This window comes from Peromyscus leucopus, chromosome 10 (assembly GCF_004664715.2).
Source record: "Peromyscus leucopus breed LL Stock chromosome 10, UCI_PerLeu_2.1, whole genome shotgun sequence".
Classification (NCBI taxonomy): Eukaryota; Metazoa; Chordata; class Mammalia; order Rodentia; family Cricetidae; genus Peromyscus; species Peromyscus leucopus.
The window spans coordinates 65,839,124-65,866,513 of record NC_051071.1 but is presented as its reverse complement, the minus strand read 5'-3'; positions in this window follow the sequence as shown (position 1 = coordinate 65,866,513).

Sequence of the window (27,390 nt, the reverse complement as noted above, 5' to 3'; positions counted from 1 at the left end):
CATTATCTAATTCAAAATCGATAAAGACTGAACAGAGTAAAACATGATGCTTAAAACTTAATAAATGAATATATGGAAACCAAATCAAAGTCCCAGCAGCATGTATTACAAATATGTAGTAGAAGAGTTGATGAATGAAATGACTTAGTTAGATACTCTAAAGGATATTTTTATGCTATAGTCTTCAGAATGAGATGAAAGTCTGCCAACAGTTTCATTTTAACCCAATGAACTCTACATTAAAGTCATGGTGGGGGGCCAGGTGGTGGTGGCTGCACAAGACTTTAATCCCAGCACTCAGGAGGCAGAGGCAGGCAGATCTCTGTGAGTTCGAGGCCAGCCTGGTCTACAAATCGAGTTCCAGGAAAGACACAAAGCTAAACAGAGAAAGCCTGTCTCCAAAAACCAAAACAAACAAAAAAAATTCATGTTGGGGGACTTTTTTTTTATATTTTTAAGGTACTAAATTTGTATTTCATATCACCAAAACAAGAGAGAAATTAATATGATAAATTTTCACTAAGATGTTTTGGTGTATTCCACTGTAGACTTTTATAGGCTTGTCACCTGATTTGATTTATTGGAATTTGGGTGAAGATATTTTTGTCTATTTTCAAAATGGATATCGAAGAACAAAATGTTCTTCTGTTAGATCATTGTCTATTTTGGTGGCAGCAGTACCTCTTATAGCGATTTTTGAGAGTTTAGTAATACTTGAAACCTTTGTAATATCACACATCTCCACATAAAAATTGGGAACTGGATTGTGGGGAAGAACTTTGTAAATCAATATAAATCATGACTTGAAGTTCATGTTTAATAGAGTCAGTTTACATATCTCTTCCATTTTTGAACTGTGGACACCTCATTTATCATCTAATTTGATCAGTCTAATTTTTATACTATTTATTCATGTCTTTGATATTTTATTTAAACTCCCTTTCTTATTTTATTAATTTGAATAATCTGACTCTTTTTTTTTTGATTTGTCAGACCACATGAAGTTTTAGAATTCATGTATATATTGTGAAGGAAACAGCATTTGGTTTCGCTTACATCTCGTTTCTTATTCTCTATTAGTTTTCATTGTCTTAAGGTTCAGTTTGTTTTTTTCCCTATTTTTTAAAGTAGTAGATAGATCACTGTAATATCCTTTCTATATACTGCTTTAAGAGTGTTATACATCTATTACATTATTATATTATTGTTTTAATAAGATTGTGAATATTCTCTAATTTCCTTGGTGAGTTGGTTACATTATAATCAGATGGCCCTGTTAAACTTTGGCATGGCCCTCCCTGTTGGCTGGGGTGCAGGTGGGCCTGTTCTGTGGATGTGAGAGCAGGAGAGCATCCCTGCCCCCTCCCTTGTATGCCATTTGGTGGCACATATGAGGGAAATATGCCCCATCCCCATCCCTTGCCAACTGCAAACTTCAGAAGAGCCAACCTCAGGGTCACGAGAAAAGAAGAGCTGGCCCTGCCCCTCACCAGCTGCAGCAATTGAGAGAAAGGGACCTGCACCTCTCCTGCGCAAAAGAGTTTTCCTGGCTCTGGTCATGTGAGGGTGAGTGAGCATGAGAAGAACTGGCCCTGTCCCTTGGAGCCTGCTTCATTTGTTGAGCTCCCTGGGGTAGTGCTTGAGACCTCACCAGGGCAGCAAGGATGAGGGAAAACTGACTGGCTGACTGGCTGGCCCACAACCAAGGCTATGAGTCAGCTCGCCCCAATATCCACTTCTTCTGAGCACTTCTAGAGTATGTGAAGGGCCAGACCTGCTTATACAGTGCTACAGGATCTCCATGACACAGGGCAACAACAGGCTTTCCCTAGTGGAGTCTCAGGGAGGGCCCAGTATCAGTAGTGCAGCAGAAGCCAGAGGCTTTGAACTGGACCAGTGACTCATTGCAATGAACACTTACAAGTAAAGAGGTGTGGACTAAAAGATAATTATATAATTATTGCATTGTTCATATTATTTTCTTATTAATTATAACAATTTTTGTGGAAAACATAGACTCCATATATTGCAAGCCCTTCAAAATTAATAAGGTATGAATATCTGTAGCTGGAAGTTTTCCTGTGTCCCGCCCCATCCACAACTGCTCAGAACCAATTAAAGACACAGAGGCTTATATTAATTAAAACTGCTTGGCCATTAGCTGAGGCTTCCTACTGACTAGCTCTTGCACTTAAACTCAGCCAATTTCTGTTTATCTATATGTCACCATGTTTTCCATGGCTTTATCTGTGTGCCATTACATGCTGCTCTCTGGATGTCGGGTGGGCATCTCCTGACTCAACCTCCCTATTCCCACAATTCTCCTTCTCTGCTAATCCCGCCCATATTTCCTGCCTGGCTACTGGCAAATCAGCACTTTATTTGTCAATCAATCAGAGCAGCACATACTCACAGCATATAGAACATCCTACACCTCCCCTTTTCTGTCTAATCAAAAAGGAAGGTTTTAACTTTGACATAGTAAAATTACATATAATAGAACAGTTATCAAGCAAGAATTATAGATCTAGTCTATTTGTATTTGGAAAACTTAAAGGAAATATTCTATCATATATTTGTGAATCTAAAGTTTCATATCATATTTATCTTTTATCATAACCAAGGAAAATTATAATTATAACTATGTAGTCTTCAACTACATTGAAGACCTCAGAAGGATAAAATATTATCAACATAAACAGGAAGAACATTGTAAGCAATTTCAAAAATCTAGAATGACAGAGACAGCTGTCTGCCTGGACAGTCACTCAAAGTTCCCCTGTAAAGTTGGGGCATCCATTTTCAGCCCATAGGTTTAGAGTCTCTCAGTCACTTCTTCCTGTGTCTGGTAGTTTCTTCTATGAAGCAGAAACCCGAAGGACCATTTTGTCTTGCAAAGTTCAGTGGTCACCTTCCTATGGGTCCTGCATGTCCAGTCAATACAACATTTTGTCAAGCAGTCCAGACAAGAAGAGTTTCTCACCTAAATGGCTATTTTTACCAAGAAGAAGATAAACTCCATATGGAGTTTGACAACCACCTTTGTCTTTGAAGTAAATCAGTACTGCCAGGAATAAGCATGCCTCTTTGTCCAGAAAGTCTAAGTTTTCAAAACGTTTTAAATGCCATGTTCTGTAGGCCTTTGAAGTGTTTGAAGATTACCTGCCTAATTGAATTATATCTATTTATACCTAGAAAACTTAACATGACTATAAGTTTGACTGTCATAGAAGACTAATTATTAATTTGTATTTCTTAATTATACATTACAATTTCAAATGAGTTACACTAACAAAATACTTTAATCAAGAGTAGAAATATACTGGCTGGGCAGTGGTGGCTCATTCCTTTAATCCAAGCACTCAGGAGACAGAGGCAGGCAGATCTTTGTGAGTTCAAGGCCAGCCTGGTCTATAGAGCGAGATCAAGGAAAGGTGCAAAGCTACACAGAGGAACCCTGTCTTGAAAAATCAAACCAAAAAAAAAAAAAAAAACGGTAGAAATATACATACAGTATAATAAAATTCACTTTAAATTTGTATCAATAAACTAAAATGCATAGCATTGTAAAACATTTTAAATAGGTCGTTACTCTTTAAAAGTAGATTCAATAATCTACCCTTTTATCCTATCATATCTATATCTTATATTTCTATACCATATCCCCCTCTACTTTTTTAGAAAGATATTAACTATGACCAATAACAATTTCCAACCAACAATCTAAACAAAGACAAAAACATCCATAATCCTTTTTTGGGGAATGTGGGCATAGTATTCTAGGCTACTTTCTGCTGAAAGAGGACACTGGCATTCTTATGGGGATCTTATGAGAAAATTAAGAATTATAAAATGGCTATAATCTTTGTTGATAGGTACCATCTGTTAAGATTCAGGAGGTCTGGCTTGATCAAATCTGATCCATCATAACCTGGAACAAATCCATAACCTCTTGCTTCCTGTAGAAACCAAAGCATAGCCTTCCTTCCAAAGCAACATATCCTTACACATAAATTTTAAAGTCAAGATACCTTGAAAATATACATATTGGCTTAACTGAGTAGCCTTTACAATCAAATATTTTTATGCAGTTAAAAATATAAAAGAGAGCCGGGCGGTGGTGGCGCATGCCTTTAATCCCAGGACTTGAGAGGCAGAGCCAGGTGGATCTCTGTGAGTTCGAGGCCAGCCTGGTCTCCAAAGCGAGTTCCAGAAAAGGCGCAAAGCTACACAGAGAAACCCTGTCTCGAAAAACAAATATATATATGTATATGTATATATATGTATATATATGAACACAATCAGATTTTTTGTGTAATATCCATCTTTACGTGGCTTATTTTTTACATTACTTTTACTTTCTCTTTAAAGACTATTTTTAAAACTTTCTATTTCTTGATATAACTGTCTATGTTCCTTTTTCTCTTTCTTTTAAGCCTACATACACTTACACACATTACAAACAGTTTAGGTTTTATCTCATCTGAATCTGTTTTATTGTGAATCTATTGGTTTAAGCTGTAGTGGCTAGTACTGAAGCTGAAAGCTTGGCTGCTGACTCTTCTCAAATTGGTGGAGTTAATTGACCTCCAGCTCTGGGCCATGTATACCATCAACTCTTGGAAGCAGTGGGTCTATGCCTCCATTTAAGCAGTGTGTAGCCCAGAAAACTTTTTATTTTGTACTAGCTAAAGCTAAATCCACCATGTGTGTACTGTGTGGCTTAGAGATGCCTCTGTGTACTATGGCAGGAATCCACCACGCTACTTGGTTCAAGCCTGCATGCTGTGTACCTGTCATACTGTAGCTCATAGCTGGCCTGAGAGACACAACTAGGAGACTAAGCTGTTTTTAGCTCCATTTTAGAATCTTTTATTTTTTTTTAAAGCTTTCTCAGGTTTTAGGTCCCATGTTTTGGCACCATATATAGCTGGAAGTTTTCCTGTGTCCCACCTGGTCCACAGACACTCAGACCCAAGTAAAAACACAGAGGCTTATATTAATTAAAACTGCTCATTCATTAGCTCAGGCTTCCTACTGACTAGCTCTTGCACTTAATCTCAGCCCATTTCTGTTAATCTATATGTCGCTACATTTTCTGTGGCTTTACCTGTGTGCCATTACATGCTGCTTTCTGGATGGCGGGATGGCATCTACTGACTCAGCCTTCCTATTCCCACAATTCTCCTTGTCTGCTTATCCTGCCTATACTTCCTGCCTGGCTACTGGTCAATCAGCATTTTGTTTATCAATCAATCAGAGCAACGCATATTCACAGCATACAGAACATCCTACAGCAAATATCTGATATCAAATGGTCAATCCAGAAAAAACACATACAAGCAGCATTATACAGACTAGAAGTATTTATTTGTATAATTAAGAATATATATAAGCCATGCAGTGGTGGCACATGCCTTTAATCCCAGTACTTGGGAGGCAAAGCCAGGCATACTTCTGTGAGTTTGAGACCAGTCTGGTCTACAGAGCAAGAGCCAGGACAGGTACCAAAGTTACACAGAGAAACCCTGTCTTGACAAAGCCCCCAAAAAGAATATCTATAAATATAAATAATTCATTACTAAGTAACTGTATATATGATTATATTATATATAGTTATTCTATATACTATATATTTAGTCAGGAATTTATATGTACAGTTATATTTGTCGTTAAGTTTATGCCATTTGAATTTAACTGAAATTTTATGGTATGTAGATTCACAGTTGTCACCAAATTTTAGAAGGTTTTAATTGCTTTTTTATGCTCTTCTTTTTCTCCCTCCTCTTCTGGGAATCTTACTACATAGATATGTGATGCCCTCTGAATCTGAAGACTATTTTTATAATTCTTTATCTTACTGGTGTCAGCTGACCCCTCTGTAAGCTCACTGATTCTTGATTCCTTTCACACCTCAAATTTGTTGACAAGAGCACTTAGTTTTCATTTTAGTTATTGTACTTAAACCACAGAGTATTTGTGTTTTGTTTTTATAATTTCTATTTCTTATTAATGTACTATTAAGAAACAGTTCTCACAATTATTATTCCTGTTACAGGCACCTGGAAATTAACAAATTCCTTTAATTAAATACCTTTGGTAAAAAGTATCTTTTACAAGTTAGCAAGTACTTCATAAGGATGGATTTCTAGAAAACTGATAATTATTTTTAAGATTTTTTTTATTCTTATGTATTTTATGTATATGACTATTTTGTCTGCATCTATTGTTGTGCACTACTGTGTGCCTGGTAAGCACAGAAGCCAGCAAAGAATATTAGATCTCCTGGAAATGGAGTCACAGAAGGATGAGAACTTCATGTGGGTTCTGGGAAGTGAATCTGTGTTCTTGGGAAATGCAACCAGGGATCTTAACCACTGGGCCATTCTCACCATCCCCGTGATTATAGTGCTTGAATACGGGAAATGGAGAAATCTGTTTTGTCTTCTCTATGGACTAATCAATTGTTGCCTCTTCGATGGCTGGATTTTAAGACTACACTGGAATGAAAAACTGCAAAATACAACCAGGAAATGTAAAATGTTAAAATGTACAAAGGCTAATTTTTCTTATTAAGATTCAGAAACATTTTTCTTAATTACATATTATTTGGACAATTGAAAGACTTAATATTCTCCATTATTTTTATTAAAAGTTTACATTAATTTTTTCATAAATTCTAATTTATTCAAGGTATTAGTAGATTTTACTAGCATCTTTTTCTGCCTTTCCTGGTGACATAACTATTTTTATAAAATGTCATGGGTGGTCTTCACATGACGTTATGAATTTCCTCTAAAGGATTCTTATATTACCTTGCAACGGTATTTTAAGTACATTTATAAGTAGTCTCTTGAAAGATTCATTTATGTCATAATATGATATGTGTGATGATGGCTTGAACAAGAGTTCTCCACATAAACTCATGTATGTGAATATTTGTCACCAAATGGTGGTGCTGTTTAAGTAGTTTGTGGAACCTTTAGGCACCAGAACACAGTTCTTTGAAGTTCTGAAGATTTACTGCACCTCCTGCTTTCTCTCTGCTTCCTATGTGTAGATAAAACATGATCAGGAACACCCTTCTCCCTGTTTCCCTGCCTCCCCTGTCTGCTGCTGTGTTTTGACCATCTTCACAGATTTTATTCCTGTGAAATTATAAGCCAATGTGAATCTTTTCTTCCCCAGTATCTGTTTTGTCTAAGTATTCTATTACAAAATAGAAAAATAGCAAATACAAAATATATGCTGCAAATGTCTCTAAAATCAGTGAAATAACATACCATCTTTACAGTATATCAAATATGGGATAGTTCCTTCATTTTCCATGTACAATATTTTATATATTTTCCTACTAAAGGTATTTTTTTTAAATTTGATTGAAAAAATTAATACATGTTGTTAGCTTTTGTAATAAAGTTTATTGGAGGAGCAATCAGTCAAATCCTTGGCCATCTTCCTAATAGTTCTCTGTCATTATATCTGTTGAGTTGAGATTACATTGCAGAGCCTGAATGAACGTAATCACATGCCTATACTTGTAAGAATTTGTATTAGTAGTAAAATATTTGCACATTATTATAAGCAAAGCCATATTTTATAATAAAATTAAAGGGGGTTTTAGTAGCAAAATTCAAGAAGCTTATCACAAGATGACTTTCCTTGTAGCCCTAGGTCCTTTTCACCCTTGATGTATTATTTAATGTGTGTTTACAGTATACTTGTCACATGGAATTGTCATTTCTTCCAATTTATTTATTTATTTTTTAAACTTCACACATAGATTGTGGCAGTGAAATTGACTCCTCACAATGTCTGCTGTTAACTAAAGTCCAGATCTTTTCTTCAGCAAGTATTTCCTTCCTACAACCTTGAAGTTTTCCTTAATTTCCCTGGAGCTCAAGTGAGCTGTCTCTTTACAACTTCTACAACCCTTGAAGGCTCATGAGACTTGTTATTTTTATTTTTAAAATAGTGGAAGAAATCTAAGGTATTAAAGCCAAAATTAACAATGTGAACTTCAGAAAACTCAGTAAATTCCCTTTCTGGTAAAGGCCAACATTAAAGATTATAACATAAATCTGTTACATGTACAAAATAATTTTTTTCTGTATGTCATTAAAATTTACTGAGAAAATGTGGTAGTTGAACTATCTCGCCTTTTTTATCTGACTAATATAATGACATATATATATATTTATATATTAGAGGTAACGATATATAATTAAATACTTATTAGAATATTCCTAGAATTGATGCTTACAAGGTCTAAAATAAAGAAAATTCAAACACACTATAATATTAAAATTCATTATTGACAATTAAAATTTCATATATTAATATTTCAAAATATGAATGGTTTTTAATTATGTAAATCTTCTTAAATATCTTTATGCTTAAAGTATATCATTTGCTTGGTGTCAGTTTATGTCTTTTGGCTCACAATTTTATAAATAACTTGATATTTTACCTGAATTTTATCTTTATAAAACATAAAACAAAGGAAACCTTACAGTAATTTTGAAGAATTCCTAGTATGAGAACCCAATGAACCACCATACATCTAAGTGTGCAATGGAATAGCCATTTTGCAGAATGTCAAAAGCACTGATATTTTCTCCACATTTATTAGAAATTTTTATAGAGCTAGCTTTCCAGTGTCATGTTTGTATTTGACACATGTGGTATCTTTACTGAACTTATTTTTCAATATATAGTTGGACATCTAGGAATTATACTTTTGTAAATATCTTTTTTAATTATCTTGAGTGAATACTATTGTTACTTTTTGTAGTATTCATAGTTATTATTATTACCTTTACATTTTATTATTAATGCAATCTCAGTAGCTTTTGCAAATTTATAATTAAATATTTCAGGATGAATTTATAGCAATTTAATCAACTTTATATATTCTGCAAAATACTGTGTTATTTTCAATAACATAGAAAAAATGCCCCCCCCAAGACAAGTATGGTAAAGGTTTGGCCCTAGCCTTGTTACTGTTGTGAGTATTGAGAACTTTTGAGGCTAAGATACAGTACAAAGCTTTAAATCATTAGAGGCATTCCTTCAGATTGAATACTGGGGCCCCAAGTCTTTTTTGTATTTCTTAATTCTTCCTGGATCCTGTAAGGAAATGGCTTCCTCTACTACATGCTGTTGCTATCATATGGTGCTCAATATATCATTTTGGTGAACAATAAAAGTTCCATAAATTATGAGGCAGATTGACCTTACATTCAAGTATTTGAATCTATGAAAAAGACTAATTTTTCACTTTTGTAAGTCAACCAATTGTTATTTGTTATACTAGTAGGATATTTAACTTGGTCTGATTGTGAATATATCATTTGTATTATGTTTTTAAACATTTATGAAATTATGTGGCAAATTGAGAATATGCTTTCAGTTTGTGAGATGGTTCAGTGTGGAAAAGTGACTGAAAACCTACTTTTGATCCTAAGATTTAAAAAAAGAAACCCTATTTTTAAGATCCCAAGATCATATAGAAGAAAATAACTGACCCTGTATAATGGCAATCTGTCCTCTGACTTCCTAATACACACACACACACACACACACACACACACACACACACACACACACACACACTGTAAAAACTTATTTTTTAAAATCTCCCTTCTTTTTTTTTACAATAATATGAAGTACCAAGTATTTTGACTATCACTACTAAAGGATTATCTTCATTTTAGCAAATTTCCTGGAAATTAGTTTAAAAAAGAGAAATCATTTCTCTAAAACTCACTTCTCTGAATAGGCTAGGATTGCTGCATTTTCCCTTCCCTATTTAACTGCAGATAAGAATAATTGCATGATATTAGAAAGATTAAGAGGTAATCCCTGACCCTTATTCCCCAAAGCAAAACACAATGGCAACTGTATTCAGAGACTTCTGTAAACCTCTACCTCCTCTTAGATTCTTCCACATGCTTATGCTTCACCCTCCTGGCTGTTCTCCCTGCTTAAGTGAGAACCTCATTCCCAACTTGATCATTGATTCAGAATAGCTGTTGAATGAATGAGCTTCATCGTCTGAATCAAAGAGAAGAGCATACACATTACGACTCCACCAAGCTGCCACAGTAGACCACATAGCAACACTTCTAGAACATTAAAGATTCATCAGCGAAGTGCAATGGAGAGCTCAGCAACAAAACTGAAGTGTTTCTGCTGTGTAACCACTCAGTACTACATATCTTTCTACGGTTGATACCCAGTTCAGTTCTTGGCTTGGTTCAGGTTCTAAGAATAGCTGGCCAAACTGTGAATTGCCACCTTTACCAGAGAAAGTAAGGTCCCTGATTGTGATATGCTCGAGGCCCTGCACTATGATACTAAGCATTTTCACTGGTCACATCATGCTGCTCAGTGCTTTCCAGCTACACACATATCTTTCACCCCCAGTATACATTCTTGCGGTAGAGAAATGTACACAGAATATTCTTGGGTGATGATCACCCAGCACTAATAGAAATGTTGAGCCTTTTTCAGTGCTTATTTAAAGCTCCCTCACATATAAGCAGTGTAAATACAGAATATTCTCTGATTACCATGGTTTTTTTTATATTGAATGAATATTAAGACTCCAAGAAATGTGATTTGTGATTTTATTCCCCCATTAAAGGCCAAATTTTATGGTTATCATAACTTTCTACCATTTTTTGTTGTTATTAGTGAGTTTTTCTCACTGGTTCTAAATCTTTGGGCTCTCAGGAAAGGCTCTTGGGTATATGTCTCATGAATTATCTCTTATGTTTATATGCTGCCAAATGTAAGGAATGAAAGGCCTCTATTTCATCCTCCCTTTATCTCATTTTCCTAAATTAGAAGTGAATATCTGTGTACATGTGTTTTACTATTGTAATTCGCCTTTTATATAGGCAAGTTCTCCCAGGATAGACTGCTTCATCTCAGTTACATGTCTAATTGCTAAGAGTTAAGGCCATGCAAATGCCATGGCAGCCTGATTAATATCCCACATATTCACATCTCTTCAGAAGAATTTGCACAGCACAACTGATGTCCAGACAGAAAACAAAAGAACCAGAGAAGCACTGGGAAGTAATAATTTATCTTCCCTTGCAGTAAGCATTGAGGAATGCAATTGAGGCTGATCCATGAGTGCAACTCTTTCCTATGTGGCATGGCATGGTACACCTACACTCAGTAGTGTTGCTGCATGTTAGTAAGGTACGGAACCATACGAGCATACAGATGCTGCCCAACACTGATGGATGAGAAATCACATTACAGTAACTGAAAGTAGCAAATGTTATGGGAATATAAGTAGGCCATGGTGGGCTATGATTTGTTTATCTACTAAATAAAGGTTTTGTTTTGTTTTGCTTTTTAACTAAACAAGTTAAGACAGTTGAGAAATATATCCTGCGTTCTGTCACTTTCTGTTTATAGGTTGTCAACTTTCATTGCAGTATCATGCATTTCTTAAGGGATAGATAGCTTGACATGTCAGTTCTATGCAAAGAATTTGAATTTTTAAGACAGTAAAGTTTTAAATTTTTTCTGAGAAATACAATTAATGCTTCTAAAAAGGGAAACCAAACCAAACCGACGGAGAACCGTTAAAAACCTGGCAAGTATGAACAATCCAGTAATTTTACATGAGTGATACTCATTAACCAAAAGTACAATGTCATTAAAAAAATTCCTTTACAATTACCTTTTCACCCAGCCTTGCTAGGAGGGTTTAGGCCTAGTCTTATTGATTGGTTGATATCACTGAGAGGTCTGTTCTTTGGGGAAAGTCAATTGAGGAGCAGTGGATCTAGAGGAGAGGGGAGATGGGCGCAAACTGGGAGGAGAGGGTAGAGGGGTAGCTGCCATTTGAATGCATTGTATGAGAGAAGAATAAAGAAAAAAACAAAATAAATAAAATTGCATTAAATAGTTTTTATGATTTTAAATTAAACTATAGTTACATCATTTTCCTCCTTAGCTTTTCCCTCCTGCTCTTTCCAAGCACCCTCCCTCCCATATACCTCACTCAATATCTTGACTATTCTTACACACGCTATAGAAAGCTTATATATTAAATTACTTACTTCATTGTAAAAAATACCTTCAACAGTTTTAATTGAATTTCAAACATAAATGCTTAATTTGTACATATGTGTTAAAAATCTTTTTCCCATTCAATAGGCTGCCTCTTTGCTTGAATGACCATGTCCTTTAATGTTTAGTTTTTTGACATCTCATTTAACAATTGTTGTCCTTAATGCATACACTATTAAGATTCCTGTTCAGAAAGTCCCTTTCTGTAACCATGAGTTTCGATGCGTATCTTCATTTCCCTATCATATTCAGGGTATCAAGTCTAATGTTGAGATCCTTGATTCATTTGGGGTTCAGATTGAAGTAATTGAGAGACAAAGTTTGAGATCTATTCTACTTTTAGCTATTCAATTTAACCAATGCCATTTACTTATGTTATTCCTAACATAATGCAAGTGTTTGAGATGTAGTCTAGTCTTCATTTTCCAGAATGAAAGAATTTTTAGATACTCTATTTCTAGAAATAATGTTTGAGATAAAGCCTTCTATCTACTTTATTAAGAGTTGTATCAAGTACTCTTTCAATTTCTTCTCTATATCAGACAGTGAAATATTTATCCATAGTGGCCTATGATGAATACTTCTCTAAGATAAAATTTGCTTGATAAGTGTCCAACTGATAAGAGCCTATTTTGGTAGATGATAATTTTATTTTACACAATTCTCTAGCAGAAACCTATGGGCTCTTGCACCAAACTCCCATCAGAGTAATTTTTCAATATGTAAATGTCTTTTCAGATCCAACCAGTTATGAACCAGTATCTTTAAGCTTCCATTTAGCTATGAAGTTGGAGTTAAACATTTCTGAGACATGCAAAAGTATAGCAATCTACCTTTTGAGTTAAATGTGTGAATCCTGACTTAGCTGCATTTTGTAGGGCCTCTGTGTTAGTTCAATTCCTGTATGATATCACAAGTTCCTCTGGAAACAGAGAAAAAGCCTCAAATACTAATCAGCCATAGGGAAGAGGCTTTCAGGTTAGATACAGTTCAAACCAGCCAAGTCCTCTGTCCTAAATGTGCAGTAGCTTCCACATAGATGACAATCAACACCTAAGAAGCAACAAAAGGTTACTTGGATAATCTATATTGTTTTGAAAGTTAGTTGGACTATGCTGGCCCACCATTTGAAGATTCTTTATAAAGGCCTCTCACATCCTCGGTTAGGTTTATTCAAAAAATGTTTTATTGACTTTAATGCTATTGTAAATAGGAGCGTGTCCATGATCTCCTTATGAAGTGTGTTTGTTATTGGCAAATAGAAAGACTATTTACATTTTTAAGTTGATTCTGTGTGCTATTATTATGTTGAAGTTGTTGCTTGTGGAAAGAAGTTTCCTAGTGGAATTTTTCACATCTTTATGGATGATATCTGCTTTTTTTTTTATCAACCATCAGATGAATCTCATTGGCTCCATTTTTATTTTCCTAAAAATTATCTTGAGAGTGGAGGCAGGCACTCAGGCCTTTCAAAATTGTAACATCTGACTGAAGCATGAGAGCAGGAATTATGGTAGGGACAATGTGCTTCAATTTGTAGACCTCTCTCTCCAACAAAAGCAGTACTTCTCTCTGGCCTAGAGAAGAGGAAAGATTCCCTAGAGTGAGGAAAGATGGAGTTTTCAGTTCAGAAAGTGCAGGAATGTGACTTGATTGCCTGTGCTGAAAAACTAAAATAATGTCTGACCTTTGTACGTCAAATTTTCTGACGGAGCAATGTGTGTGTGTGTTTACATATTTGTAATGTTTTGGTAGTAGAAAAGAACTGAAAATGTGTCATAAGTGGAATTTATAGAATTTATTTAAGTCTCAATGGTTATTGTTAATAAATTGATTTAACACAGATTGATTAAATGTTTTCTAAAAATTAAGTAAAATGTAATAAAAGCAAACTTTGAAAGTGGAGATAACTCAGAATTTTGAGGAAATAGAATTATATTCTATACCCAGTATGTGCTTATTTAATGAATTACATTTACTTATAAAAGTCCCTTTATATTTCTAACCTTAATTTAAATTATTTGCATATCAACACATACATGTATCATTATATCAGTTTCTTTTCTTTATTTTTCCAGAGCTGAGGACTGAACCCAGGGCCTTGCTCTTGCTAGGCAAGTGCTCTACCACTGAGCTAAATCCCCAACCCTCAGTTTCTTTTCTAATGTATTTCTAAACCCTTATGTGAACTCCAAATACCTCATTATTGTTATAGTTGTTATCTAACTATGTATTCTCCTCTGTGTCTACCTTCCTCCCTTCTCAAGTATATAAAACTCCATTTTGATGTTTATTTGCCATAATATTTTTGTTATAACAGAATTCATGAAAAATTCTATAATTATTTTGAAACTGACCATTTATCACTCTCTTATTTCTTTTCTGTCATTCTGTCTTTCTTTTACTGAAAATAGATTTTTTTTCATTTAATGTATCCTGATTATGGTTTCTCTTCCCTCTATTCTTCCAGTTCATCCCTCCCTCCAATATGATATATCTCATTTCTGTATCAAACAAACAAGCAAGCTTTTGTGGGATAATATAAAATGAAAATACATAAGACAAAAACAAACACATCAGAATAGGACAAAACAAATGCACTCAATGAAAAGAGCCCAAGAAAAGGCACAAGAAGCATAGATGGAGGAAACCGTTGTTTTGCACATTCAGCGAGCCTATGAAAACACAAAATCCGGAGCCATAATACATACACCAAACACCTTCTGCAAAAATCAAAAGAAAGAAAATAAAATAAAAAATATGTGAAAGTAAAAATTATAAAGAAAAAAGAAAAAGCATTATGAGGCAAAGAATCTCCAAAGATGGTATTGAGTTTATTTTCTCATGGCCATATACTACTAACCATGCAGCCTACTCTTTAGAGATTGTTTCCCCAGTGAGAATCCTTTGAAGAAAGCTAAATTTTCATTTCAAGAGATAACCATTTGGGTGTAGCTTCTTTATTAGGGATAGAGACATTTGTCTACTTCTCCTGAAACCTCTAGAATATCATCTGGTGCAGACTAATGTAGGCCTTGTGTGTGCTGCTTCAGTCTGTGCACTCTATTCCTCTCTATGCTCAATGAGCTGAGTGGAAGAAGTCCTCAGCAGTTCATTCCCATTGTCAGTTTTCAGAGGGTAACCTTGTGTCCTAGCATCAGCCTGGGTTGTTTAGAGATCACTGCAGGACCTCCTCAGCCAACAACTCAACCAAATATAACCCAGTCACACCACTGGAAACTTACCTGGCTACAAAAATGGTTAGTTCAGACTATGTATCCTCCACTACTAGCAGTCCTCACTAGGGTCAACCTTATAGATTCCAGGAAGTTTCCACTCAGGATTAACATATAAAAAATGGCCATTTTACCAAAAGCAATGTACAGATTGAACTCAATTCCCACTAAAATTCCCATACAATTCTTTACAGACCTTGAAAGGAAAATTTTCAGCTTCATATGGAAAAACATAAAACCCAGGGTGGCTAAAATAATTCTGAAAAATAAAAGAACTTCTGACGGTATCTCCATCTCTGATTCTGAGTGGTATAATCTGCGTGTAATAATAAAAACCACATTGAACTGGCTTAAAAACTGACATGATGATCAATAGAATTGAGTTGAATACTCCTGACATAAATTTATACACTGATGTCACACACTTATGGACAACTGATTTTTGATAAAGATGCCATACTGAAAAAAAAGAAAGCATTTTCAGCAAATGGTTCTTGTCTAACTGGATATCTGCATGTAGAAGAATACAGAAAGATCCAAGTGGATCAAAGACCTCAACACAAAACCAAACACATTGTACCAGATAGTTGAGAAAGTGGGAAACAGCCTTGAATGCACTGACACTTGAGACAGCTTTCTGAAGAGAACAATAATGGCACAAGCACCAAGATAAACAATTAATAAATGGGGCCTCATGAAAATGAAAGGTTCTGTAAGGCAAAGAACACCATCAATTAGACAAAGAGCAGTCTATGGAATGGGGAAATATTTTTATCAACTCCACCTTCAACCAGGATCTAATATCTAAAATATATAAAATTGAAGAAACTAAACATTAAAAAATTCAAATAATCCAAATAAAGAGGGTACAGATCTAAACAGAGAATTTTCAATAAAGGAATATCAAATGACTGAAAAACTTTTAAAGAAATGTTCAACAACCTTAACCATAAGTGAAATTCAAATCAAAACTAATTTGAGATTCCATCTTATACCTGTCAGAACAGCTGAAATCAATAACTCAAGTGACTACTCATGATCATGACAATATGGATAAATAATGGAGGGATCACTCCTCCATTGCTGGTGGGAGTACAAACTTGTACAATGACTATGGAAATTAATATCAAAGTTCCTGGGAAATTTAGGAATGGATCTATCTCATGACCCAGCTATACCACTCTTGGGCATTTATCCAAAGGATACTTCATTCTAACCTGGTGACATTTTTTTTTTTATTTTTTATTTTTTTTTTTTTTTAGTTTTTCGAGACAGGGTTTCTCTGTGTAGCTTTGAGCCTTTCCTGGAACTCACTTGGCAGCCCTGGCTGGCCTCGAACTCACAGAGATCTGCCTGGCTCTGCCTCCCAAGTGCTGGGATTAAAGGCATGCGCCACCACCACCCGGCCATATATTGATATTTCTTAATAGGAACTTGAATGTACTTTCAACTTATATATACAACTGTGTTTAACTGATGAGAATTTTAAAATTGTACACACCCATCAGATACTTACAAATTAGAAAACCAAACAAATAAATATGACAAATAATTGGAAACCATAAATACTGCCAAAAATCAGGCAAAAAAAAATCTATCATTATTTTCTTTGCTTTATTATAAAGTAAATGACTCTTGGTTAAACAGTTTTTATTTGTAATATGATTTATTTTTAAAAGTGTTAATTAAAAACTAGTTTCAAAATGTGATTGTAATATCATACTTTGCTGCTTAGTATTCTTCCCTCCAGTTCTACACATGCAAGCCTCATATCAAATTTGTAGGCCAGTCTTTCTTACTATCATTACATTCATAAATGTGAATGTGTGTGTCTGTGTGCATGCCTATGAATAAATATATAAATCCAACATTCTGAGTCTGTTTAGTGTTTGAATTTGGTATATTTTTAGGACTGACTACTTGCTATTGGATAACTTTTTACAGGGCTACTTATTTATTATTTATTTATTTTACATCCCATTTCCTGCCGTCCTGTCTTCCCATCCCCTACCCACCCACACCCACTCCTCCTCTATTTATATTTAGAAACAATCAGGTCTCCCATAGATATCAACAGAGCATGGCAGTACTTGTGGTAAGACTATGCACCTCCCTTTGTATTAAGGCTGGGCAAGGCAATCCAGTATAAGGAATGGGTTCTCAAGAGCCAGGCAAATCTTCATGGACAGTCTTTGCTCCCATTGTTAGAAGTCCCACAAGTAGACTAAGCTACATAACTGGCACATATGTGTGGAGTTCCTAGCTCTGTCCCATGCAGGTTCTCTGGTTTTTGGTTCAGTCTCTGTGAGTTTCTCTGAGACAGGTTAGATGTTTCTGTGGATTTTCTTGTGATGTCCTTGACCCCTCTGATTCTACAATCCTTCCTCCCTCTCTTTAGAAGGATTTCCCAAGTTTGGACTAATATTTGGCTGTGGATCTCTGCATCAGTTTCTATAAGTTACTGGATGAAGTTTCTTTGATGATAACTGGATAGTCACCAATCTGATCACAAAAGATGGCTAGTGCAGGCTACATATCCACTATTGCTAGGTGTCTTAGCTGGGGTCATCTTTGTAGATTTGTGGGGGTTTCCCTTGCATCAGGTTTCTACCTGACCTTAAAATTCCCCCATTTCCAGTCATCTCTTACAATACTCTCTCCTTCCATCCACCCCCAACTCAATCCTTCAAGTTTCTATCTCCACCTGCCACCAGTCCACCAAGGAGATCTCTTCTATTTCCCCTTCCCAGAGAAATCCTTACATAGGTTTGGGCCTACAGGGTTCATTCTTATAGAAGACTTATTCTCCCTATTCCTATACATTTTCTTATATTAAATATTCTTATATACTAGATAATGATATTTTCAGTGGGTGCAAATGGCTAATTGTCTATTCTGGACCATTATATCTTGGATTAGCAAATATCACCAAAGCTAAATCAGTCATAACCTGTTGGAAATATTGTGACAAAATATTTTCACAAAAAAATAGTAGAAAAGGATGATAAAAAGACTTTTGATTCCTTTATTACATAAAGCTTAAAAGAACACAAAAGTGTATTTTATTCCAACTTGTTCAGTATGGCAGGAATCCTTTACCTAAATAAATAATACTGCACTTAAATTTTCAATAGACAAGGATGAATAACTCAATTCTAAAAACAAATAGAGATTTCTAGACAAAGGAGATGACTCGCAGTTTATTTGTCAAAGACAGTACAAAACTACAATAATAAGGGTAGAGAGTAGAGAATTAAGTCATATATTTAAAATAAATAATTTAAAAAATCTGAATTAGCAGAACCATTTCTTAGAATGGGTTAAATTAACCAAATAAACCAATATCATTGTGTTACAGATATCACAGTGGCTAACAAGAGTCAGATCAGTGAATAGTGTCCTCTAATATAACAAAGATTCTTTCTCCTTTGCACAACTTAAGTTCATTTCTTTCTTGGTCCACTTTTGTTTGCTAAGGCTTGAATACTGTATTTTCGAAATGGAGTTTTCCTGTGCAAACCACCTGCTCCCAAATAACTGACACAGAGGCTTAATATTACTTATAAAATTTCAGCCAATAGCTCAGGCTTATTACTAACTAGCTCTTATAACTTTGACCTATTTTTATTAATCTATATATTGCCACATGGCTTGTGGTTTTACCTGTCCTCCAGCATGTCTTCCTCCCTCTGTCACTCTGACTCCATTCTTCTTCCTCCCAGCATTCTTAGTTTGGCTGTCCCATCTATACTTTGTGCCTGGCTACAAACCAATCAGCTCTTTATTAACTAATGAGAATAATACATTCACAGTGTACAGAATATTCCACAGCATTTTCCCTTTTTGTCTAATTAAAAAAGAAGCTTTTTTTTTTTTTTTTTTTTTTTTTTTTTCCGAGACAGGGTTTCTCTGTGTAGTTTTGCGCCTTTCCTGGAACTCACTTGGTAGCCCAGGCTGGCCTCGAACTCACAGAGATCCACCTGGCTCTGCCTCCCGAGTGCTGGGATTAAAGGCGTGCGCCACCACCGCCCGGCAAAAAAAGAAGCTTTTTACCATAGTAAAATTATATATAACAGAAAAGTGGTGAAGTGAAAATTACAGCTAAAATACGCAGTCCATTTGTATTTGACAAAAATAGAGAAAATTGCTGGGCTTTAATCCCAGCACTCGGGAGGCAGAGCCAGGTGGATTTCTATGAGTTTGAGGCCCACCTGATCTACAGAGTGAGATCCAGGACAGGCACCAAAACGACATGGAGAATCACTGTCTCAAAAAAAAAAAAAAAGAGAGAGAGAGAGAGAAAAAAATATTTTACTATTTATCTTATCTTTGTGACTCCAAAATACATCTTCTATCATAACTAAGGAAAACTATAATTATCTAGTCTTCAACTCCATCAGAGACCTGAGAAGGATATCATATTACCCGAGTGAACAGAAAATGCAGAGAAAACAACTTCCAAAACTAAGAAATGACAGAAACACCTAGCTGGGGAAACAGTCATCTCTGGCTCCTCTGTAATGTTGGGCACCCATCTTCAGCCTACAGGTCTAGAATATCTGACAGACTTTTTTGTGAAGGAAGATTTTTTTAGTACTGCCCCACCTTTTCTTGGCAAAGCTTGACAGCCCCCTTTCTTATCTCCTCCTGGTCCAATTTGGACAGTAGCTGTCAGCAATTGAAGCAAGGTTAGTTTCCTTGCCCATATGGGTAGCTTTTGTCACAAAGAAAGCAAACTCCATCTGAGGTTTTTTTTCAATGTCCATCATCCTCTCTAAAGTAGATTGGTACTGCCAGCATCAGATATGTCTTACTGTCATGAAAAGCCTTAAAGTTATTAAACATATGGATGCCAAATTCTATAAGCCTTTAAAGTGTTTGCAGACCATATATTTATCTAAATATATCTGTTTATTATTTTGAAAACTTATTTAAAATGACTATAAGTCTCACTATTATTGATGACTATTAATCTGTATTTTTTAATTATACATTACATTTTTAAATGAGTTGCAGAAACACAATAAGCCAAACAAGAGTAGCAACATGTATAAATTATAACAGAAATAACTTTAAATTTGCATCAATATAAAAAATTCATACCAATATAATGCATTTAAGACTAGTAGTTACTATTTTTGATTTAAAAGTAGATTCAATAATCTACCCTTTTATCTTGTCATTTCTATAACCTATATCTTTTTTCCTTTAGAAAGATATCTTTGAATTTAACTCCTTTATTTAGCTTTTTTTCTGACTATGACCAATAACAATTTGTAACCAACCCCCTTTAATGATAACAAACATCCATAACACATTTTTGGGGAATGTGGGCATATTTCTCTAGACTACTTCCTGTTGATTGTGGCAACTAGTAAAATTTGGACCCTGAGAAAATTTTTGATTATGATCAAGTCCTGACTGGAGTATTCTGTGAGGCTGTACCAATTCATCAAGAAAGCCTTGAAGCTATTCTGGAAGCAGAATTCTGAAGAGACTGTAACAGAAGCATTTGGAGATGTATTACCTGGACCATCTGTCTTCATTGATGTCTAGTCCCCTTGTTCTGAAAATACATAAACTTGTAAAGGTAACATAGACATCCGCATTAATACAAGTATAGACTGTGCATTGTACATAAATCAGCAAAAGGTGATTTTTTTTTGTTTTGTTTTATGCTGGAGCAGGTAAAATATACATTACATGTCTTTTTTTTTTTTTTTTTTTTTTTTTGGTTTTTCGAGACAGGGTTTCTTTGTGTAGCTTTGCGCCTTTCCGGGAACTCACTTGGTAGCCCAGGCTGGCCTCGAACTCACAGAGATCCACCTGGCTCTGCCTCCCGAGTGCTGGGATTAAAGGCGTGCGCCACCAGCACCCGGCTTTTTTTTTTTTTTTTTTTTTGGCATTACATGTCTTATAACATTTTTTCTTTATGTTTGTAGCCAGGATTTTTAGGAGGTGTTCCTCAATCAAATCTGATCATCTTTAACTTTGAATGAATCCACAGTCTTTCATTTCCTGTGGAAATAAAAGCAAGACCTCTCCCCCAAAGTAACACACCTTTTGACTTAAATTTTGAAGTCAAAGTATTTTTAAACTAAGTTGGTTGACTCTAGCAGTTTTCAAAATCCAGTGTCTCTTAGCAGTCAAGAATTCAAAGACAATGTAATAGCATACAGGATCCAGATTCTCTGTTTATTTCCTATCATTTAATGGCTTTTTTTTATATCACTTTACTCCCCCTTTAAGGACTTTATTATTTAAAACTGTATTTTTTTAATCTATGACTGTATATATTTTTCTTTTCTCTCTCCCAAGCCTATGTCTATATTTAAATACATTTTAAGCTACTTAGAGGCTTTTTTAAAAAAATCTGAACTTGCTTTATATTTTTTTAAATCTATGACTGTATATGTTTTTTTTTTTTTTTTCTTTTCTCTCTCCCAAGTCTATGTCTATATTTAAATACGTTGTAAGCTACTTAGAGGTTTTTTTTTTTTAATCTGAACCTGCTTTACTGCATATCGCTTTCCTTTTCTGAACACATGAGCCAAATTTTAAACTGCTAAGTGGCATGGTTAGGACCAAAGCCTTTGCTTTGGTGGCTGGCTCTGCCCTGCTAGGTTCTCTGAGCACCTAGCTTCATGGCAGAAGTTCCCAACATGAGAGTCATGATTACTGCCCCAATTCTGGGAAGTTGTTGGGCCCACACTGCCATCAAGTAGCACAATGCTTGCTGCTCATAAACACCATTCCAATGTTTGGTAGCAGATTCTCTTAAAAGAGCTCTGCAGTTTTTGCACCTAGCACTGAGTCAGAAAGCCATCTCTTGAAAGAGCACACGTCTTCTCCCCTGCCAGCAAACAGAGCCCACCCAAGAAAATACAGCTACTAAGAAGCCATGCTCAACTCTGTTCTTGTGTGTATAGCAACCTTTTTTAAGATTTGTCAAATTTTATGTGAAAATTTCATCAACATGCTGTATGTAGGCAGATTTTTACTGTCCTGACCACCTGCTCCCAAATAAGTGACATAGAGGCTTAATATTACTTATAAAAGCTTGGACAATAGCTCAGAGTTATTACTAACTAGATCTTACAACTTAAATTAAGCCATTTCTAGTAGTCTATGTGTTGCCATGTGGCTTGTGGCTTTACCTGTCTCTAGCATGTTTTGCTCCCTCTGTCTCTCCTCGTAACTCCTCTCACTCCATTCTTCCTCCTCCCAGTATTCTCAGTTAGGCTGCCCTGCCTATACTTTCTGCCTAGTTACTGGCCATTCAGATCTTTATTAACCAATGAGAGTAATACATATTCACAGTGTACAGAATGATATTCCAGAGCAAATTTACAAAATTACTTGGAAAATAATTACAAAATGAATGCTACTCAAAAAATACATTGTCAAACACATGTATATACCTCTAGTGATATCACTTAAAAAGATATTTGCTGAATAATGCAAAAAGTCAAAAAATTCAAAAGAGTAATACCAAGGAGATAAAAAGAGACACTTTTAGTACCTGAAAACCATGTTTATGGATTGAAGGAGCATCAACTCAGAACTTTTTGCGAGCTCAGGGAAATTTTATAAGGCAGAGTGAAGCTGGAACAAGAACATGATCAATTTTCTGGATTGTCATTTGCATATTTTTAACAATGTCATCCTGCATTCCAAGGGATTGTCTGAGGTACCAGCACAGCTGTAGGCATATGGGATGTCCACCATAGATACGTCATGGTGACTATTTGATGCTGACATCAAGCCATCTACATTTAGCAATAAAAAGGCATGTCTAGTTCTAAGTGAAGCCAAGTCAGTAAGTTATCAGGGAAAAAATGGAAAAAAAAAATCATTTTAAAGCTGGTGTTAAGATATTGGAAGGAAGAAAGGGGCCTAGAAAACTGCACCCTTTCAGTTTACATGCAATGTGCCTTTTGGATTTGAAAGCATCTGAAAACATTAGTACCTCATGATAAATTGTGAAAAGTGAGGTGACATTTTAAATTTTCAGAATGGCCACATTACCAACCATTTACAACATGAGCTTGATTTCTAATAATAGTAGTTAATATATATCATACTTTGCGATATCAATGAAAACCAATGAAACATGAAATTAAAGGGGCTGAACATTGATTGATTCATTTAATACCCAATTTAGGCAATTAATCTGAGGTTGTAATTAGATGTATTTCCTGAGGGGACATTTCTCTGAATGAGTTCCCATCTAGTCCTCTGCTTTACATGTCTGTGAAGAAAACAGAAACATTTCTTGCTTATTCATTGGCTCTTCTAGATACAGTGTTTGATCGTGCATTCTTATATATGCTCTTCAACTATTTAACTACATGGTGAGCCACCCCTTATGTGTCCTCAACAGTGTAACAATAACATCAACACCTAGCTGTCAAGACAATGAAGTGCAATCTTCTTCCCAGAGTGTATTCTCAGAAGCTATCTGAATTTCAAGTATTAGCAATTTCCATGTAGATTTTTTTGTGTGGTCTTGAATGAGAATGTGATAATATTATTTACACCAAGTGTGCTTCCTTAGTATTTCATATGACATTAGATCCTTGAAGAACTCATGATCCTATATGGCATGGGAAAATATATAGAACTTAACTGTGGGTCACAACGCCATATGTGGTACCATAACTAAAAGAGAAGACCAAGAAAAATTTGGCAACTAAAAAAGTTCTTGAACAGGTAATGACCAAAATTAATTCAAAATCAAGCAATGAAATTATTCTGAGATGTTTCCAACAGTGATCATCCCTGTTGTAAAACACTACTTTTTTCTGTAGCCTTGGTAGTGAACACACTGTACACACACTTCGCCCTGAAAATTGCAGGCACACCATTTAGACCTTGGAATACCTCAGTTGATATTAAAGACTCTTATATGTTACAAACTGTAATTTTTTTCCTTGGTTTTTCGAGACAGGGTTTCTCTGTGTAGCTTTGCGCCTTTCTTGGAACTCACTTGGTAGCCCAGGTTGGCCTCGAACTCACAGAGATCCACCTGGCTCTGCCTCCCAAGTGCTGGGATTAAAGGCGTGCGCCACCACCACCCTGCTATTAACTGTAATTTTTTTATTGTACATAGAATATTCTAGCCTTGTAGACATATGTTCTTATTTGCATGTAGACAACTTTATATTTTCTTACCACAATTTTTATATGTATAAAATGAGTATATTTTCAGTGTATTATGTTATTCTATTTGATTTAACTATTGCTTTTTGAGTTGCTGATTTTAGTTTCACAAAAGAAATCATTAAGTTAATTTTGGTTTTGGTTGAAGATAGAATTCTCAGAGACTTCACAAATTGTTTTTATAATTTTTCTGTAAGTTTTTATTTATTTGAAGCATTATTCTCAGCGTTGATAATTACAATAAAATAAAAATTAAGTCAAATGTATTGACAATTTAGTACGTTCTACATTATCAAATATTTAACTGATTAAATTATTTATAAAAAAAACCAAGCATGTAAATTTAGCTTATCTTTAACAAATTTGTAATTATAACCCTATCAAATAGATGTTAGAAGTAAACTTCTCAATGTCTAATTATCACATGTCACTTTGTATTTCAGTCTGATATATGATATAATTGGAAAAATATAAAACTGCCTTAGGTGAAAATGGGTCATGGTTTTAACCTCTAGTTATTATCATGCAGATGATGAATAGAAAATGAGATAAAAAGTTTGATTTGTTCTTAGGTTGGCAATAAGACTTTGTCTGTTATGATACAATTAAATACTTTAACAGAGAGTTGATATATATATATATATATACATATATATTTATATTTCTATATATTTACATATGTTATGTATGCCAACTAGACATTTATATTATATGTACAAATAAAACAGTATTATTTATATATTATACCCTTATAAAAAATATACATGAATGCGAACTTCAAGTTTAAATGTTAATATATTAATCATAACTGTATTCTGTTTCCAAATCTACTTTTTCTCTGAGTTGTTTTCTTTCCTATTATGTCAGTAAATCTTTATTTTTTTAAATCAAATCACATTATTTCCAATATTCTCCAGAAATGAGCAAAACACATCTTGCCTACTTGGGCAATTATATAGCAAAGGTACCATTAATTGAAAAGCAGAGAGCTGCCTTCTCAACATTGCTTCACATCATTTGTCATTCTTTCTGATGTTTGAGTGGCAAACGCCAAAACCACAATCTGCATCATGTATAAACAAAAGAAATTCACAGTACCTTATAAATAGTATTCCTTGCTTTCTCTAAGAAGAGTTGTGTATACGTGTATATAAGTGTGTATGTGTGTGAGGTTCAGTCAAAAACCCATAATTAAAACAACATACATGCATCAAGGATGGTTAAGCAAACACTGAGGAGCTCTTAGTTGTAGGAGAGAGGGTAGTGCATATCAAATTAATACCTACTAAGCTGTCAATTTAAAGTCAGGCTTGCTCTGTGAAAGGTAAAGTCGCTCAATTCAACCGAGAAAGCAAACATTATTTTAAGCATCAGGAATTGAAAGTACCGAACATTAATAACCAGCAATTTCTAGCTTTAATCCATGCAATTAAAAAGGTCAAAAGTGTTAATGTTGATAAAGGTCTTTTAAAAAGAGAAGTACTAGATGAGACCCTAATTATTAATCATCATCAAGAAATGCTCTGGCAGCAATTAGCACAGCATCATAAGGCAAGTTTCTAAAAAGATTCACAATAATGAAAGTACATTTTTGATACCCAAACAAACTTAAAGTGCATTAAATTACATGCAACAAAGAGAGAGTTGTATTCCCCATAACTAACATAATTGTGTAAAATTTGTAAATCTTGCCATATAACCTGACCATATTTGGCTGTAGTTAAATTAATTGACATCTGCATAATTTCTAGAGATAAATGCAAAATATTCTACCTATTGATTGCAACAATGTATTTCATGCTTAAAAACTCATTAGTTATCTTATGTCTTTTTTACTAAGATTATTTATAAAAGATTAACGAAAAAGTAGATAAAATTATCCATGGAAAAACAGCAAATTTTAGGGTTAAGGAATGTCACTTTAAAAATCACTATTAACTCAATATAATAGCTATACACCAATACATACTCTTAAATACACATACACAGCATTAAATCATCTTAACATCAATAATTCAATTATATTTATTGATTGAAAATTATGATTATTTGAGAAGAAAATAGTTTTATAGTTGGCAGAGGATAAAGAGGGACACACAGTATTCTTCAGTATGACAAAAAATGTTGAAACTAAATAGATCTGTAAATATACATTGTGAAGGTACTAAACTTTAACTAGTGTTCACTCTCAAATGGTCAACAGCGAATTATGTGAATGTGTTCTATTAAAATTATTCAGAACACTGAAATTTTAACACTTAAATATAGTTTGTAAGTTCTTATATCATCTTTTTTCATCTTTTTACATTCCAAATTTAGCATCCGTTTGAGCATATGGAAAACAGGTAGCTTGCATTTATTCTATACACAGAGCTTCTGTGTTCTGAAGTATTTTATTTTTTTAAGAAAACCCAAAGTTTATTTCAGACTGATGTACTTCATTGCCAGAGTTAAAGGAAATCACAATAGTCCAAAATAAATAAATAAGTAAAAGAAGACATGACTCAAGGAAACTTTAGAATAATTAGAAAACAGGAAATATCTTGCCGAACTGAAAAGTTCAACCAAAGTGTTCATGTCCACACAAGAGCAGCTAAGCAAGAAAAGTGATTCCAGCATGGCACTATAAGCACACCATTAATCCAAGGATTCAGAAGGTAGAGGCAGGTGGATATCTTTGAGTATGAAGCCATGCCATTCTACATAATGAGTAACAGCCTAGCCAAGGTACATAGGGAGAAAATGTCTCAAAAAACAAACTTAAAAAAAAGAGTAAAGAAAAGACAAAAAGAAGAGTGATTTTAATGGGAGAATTCTCTCTCTCCCAAACACACACACACACACACACACACACACACACACACACAAGTGAGAAGTCTCTACCAAACTGCTCACC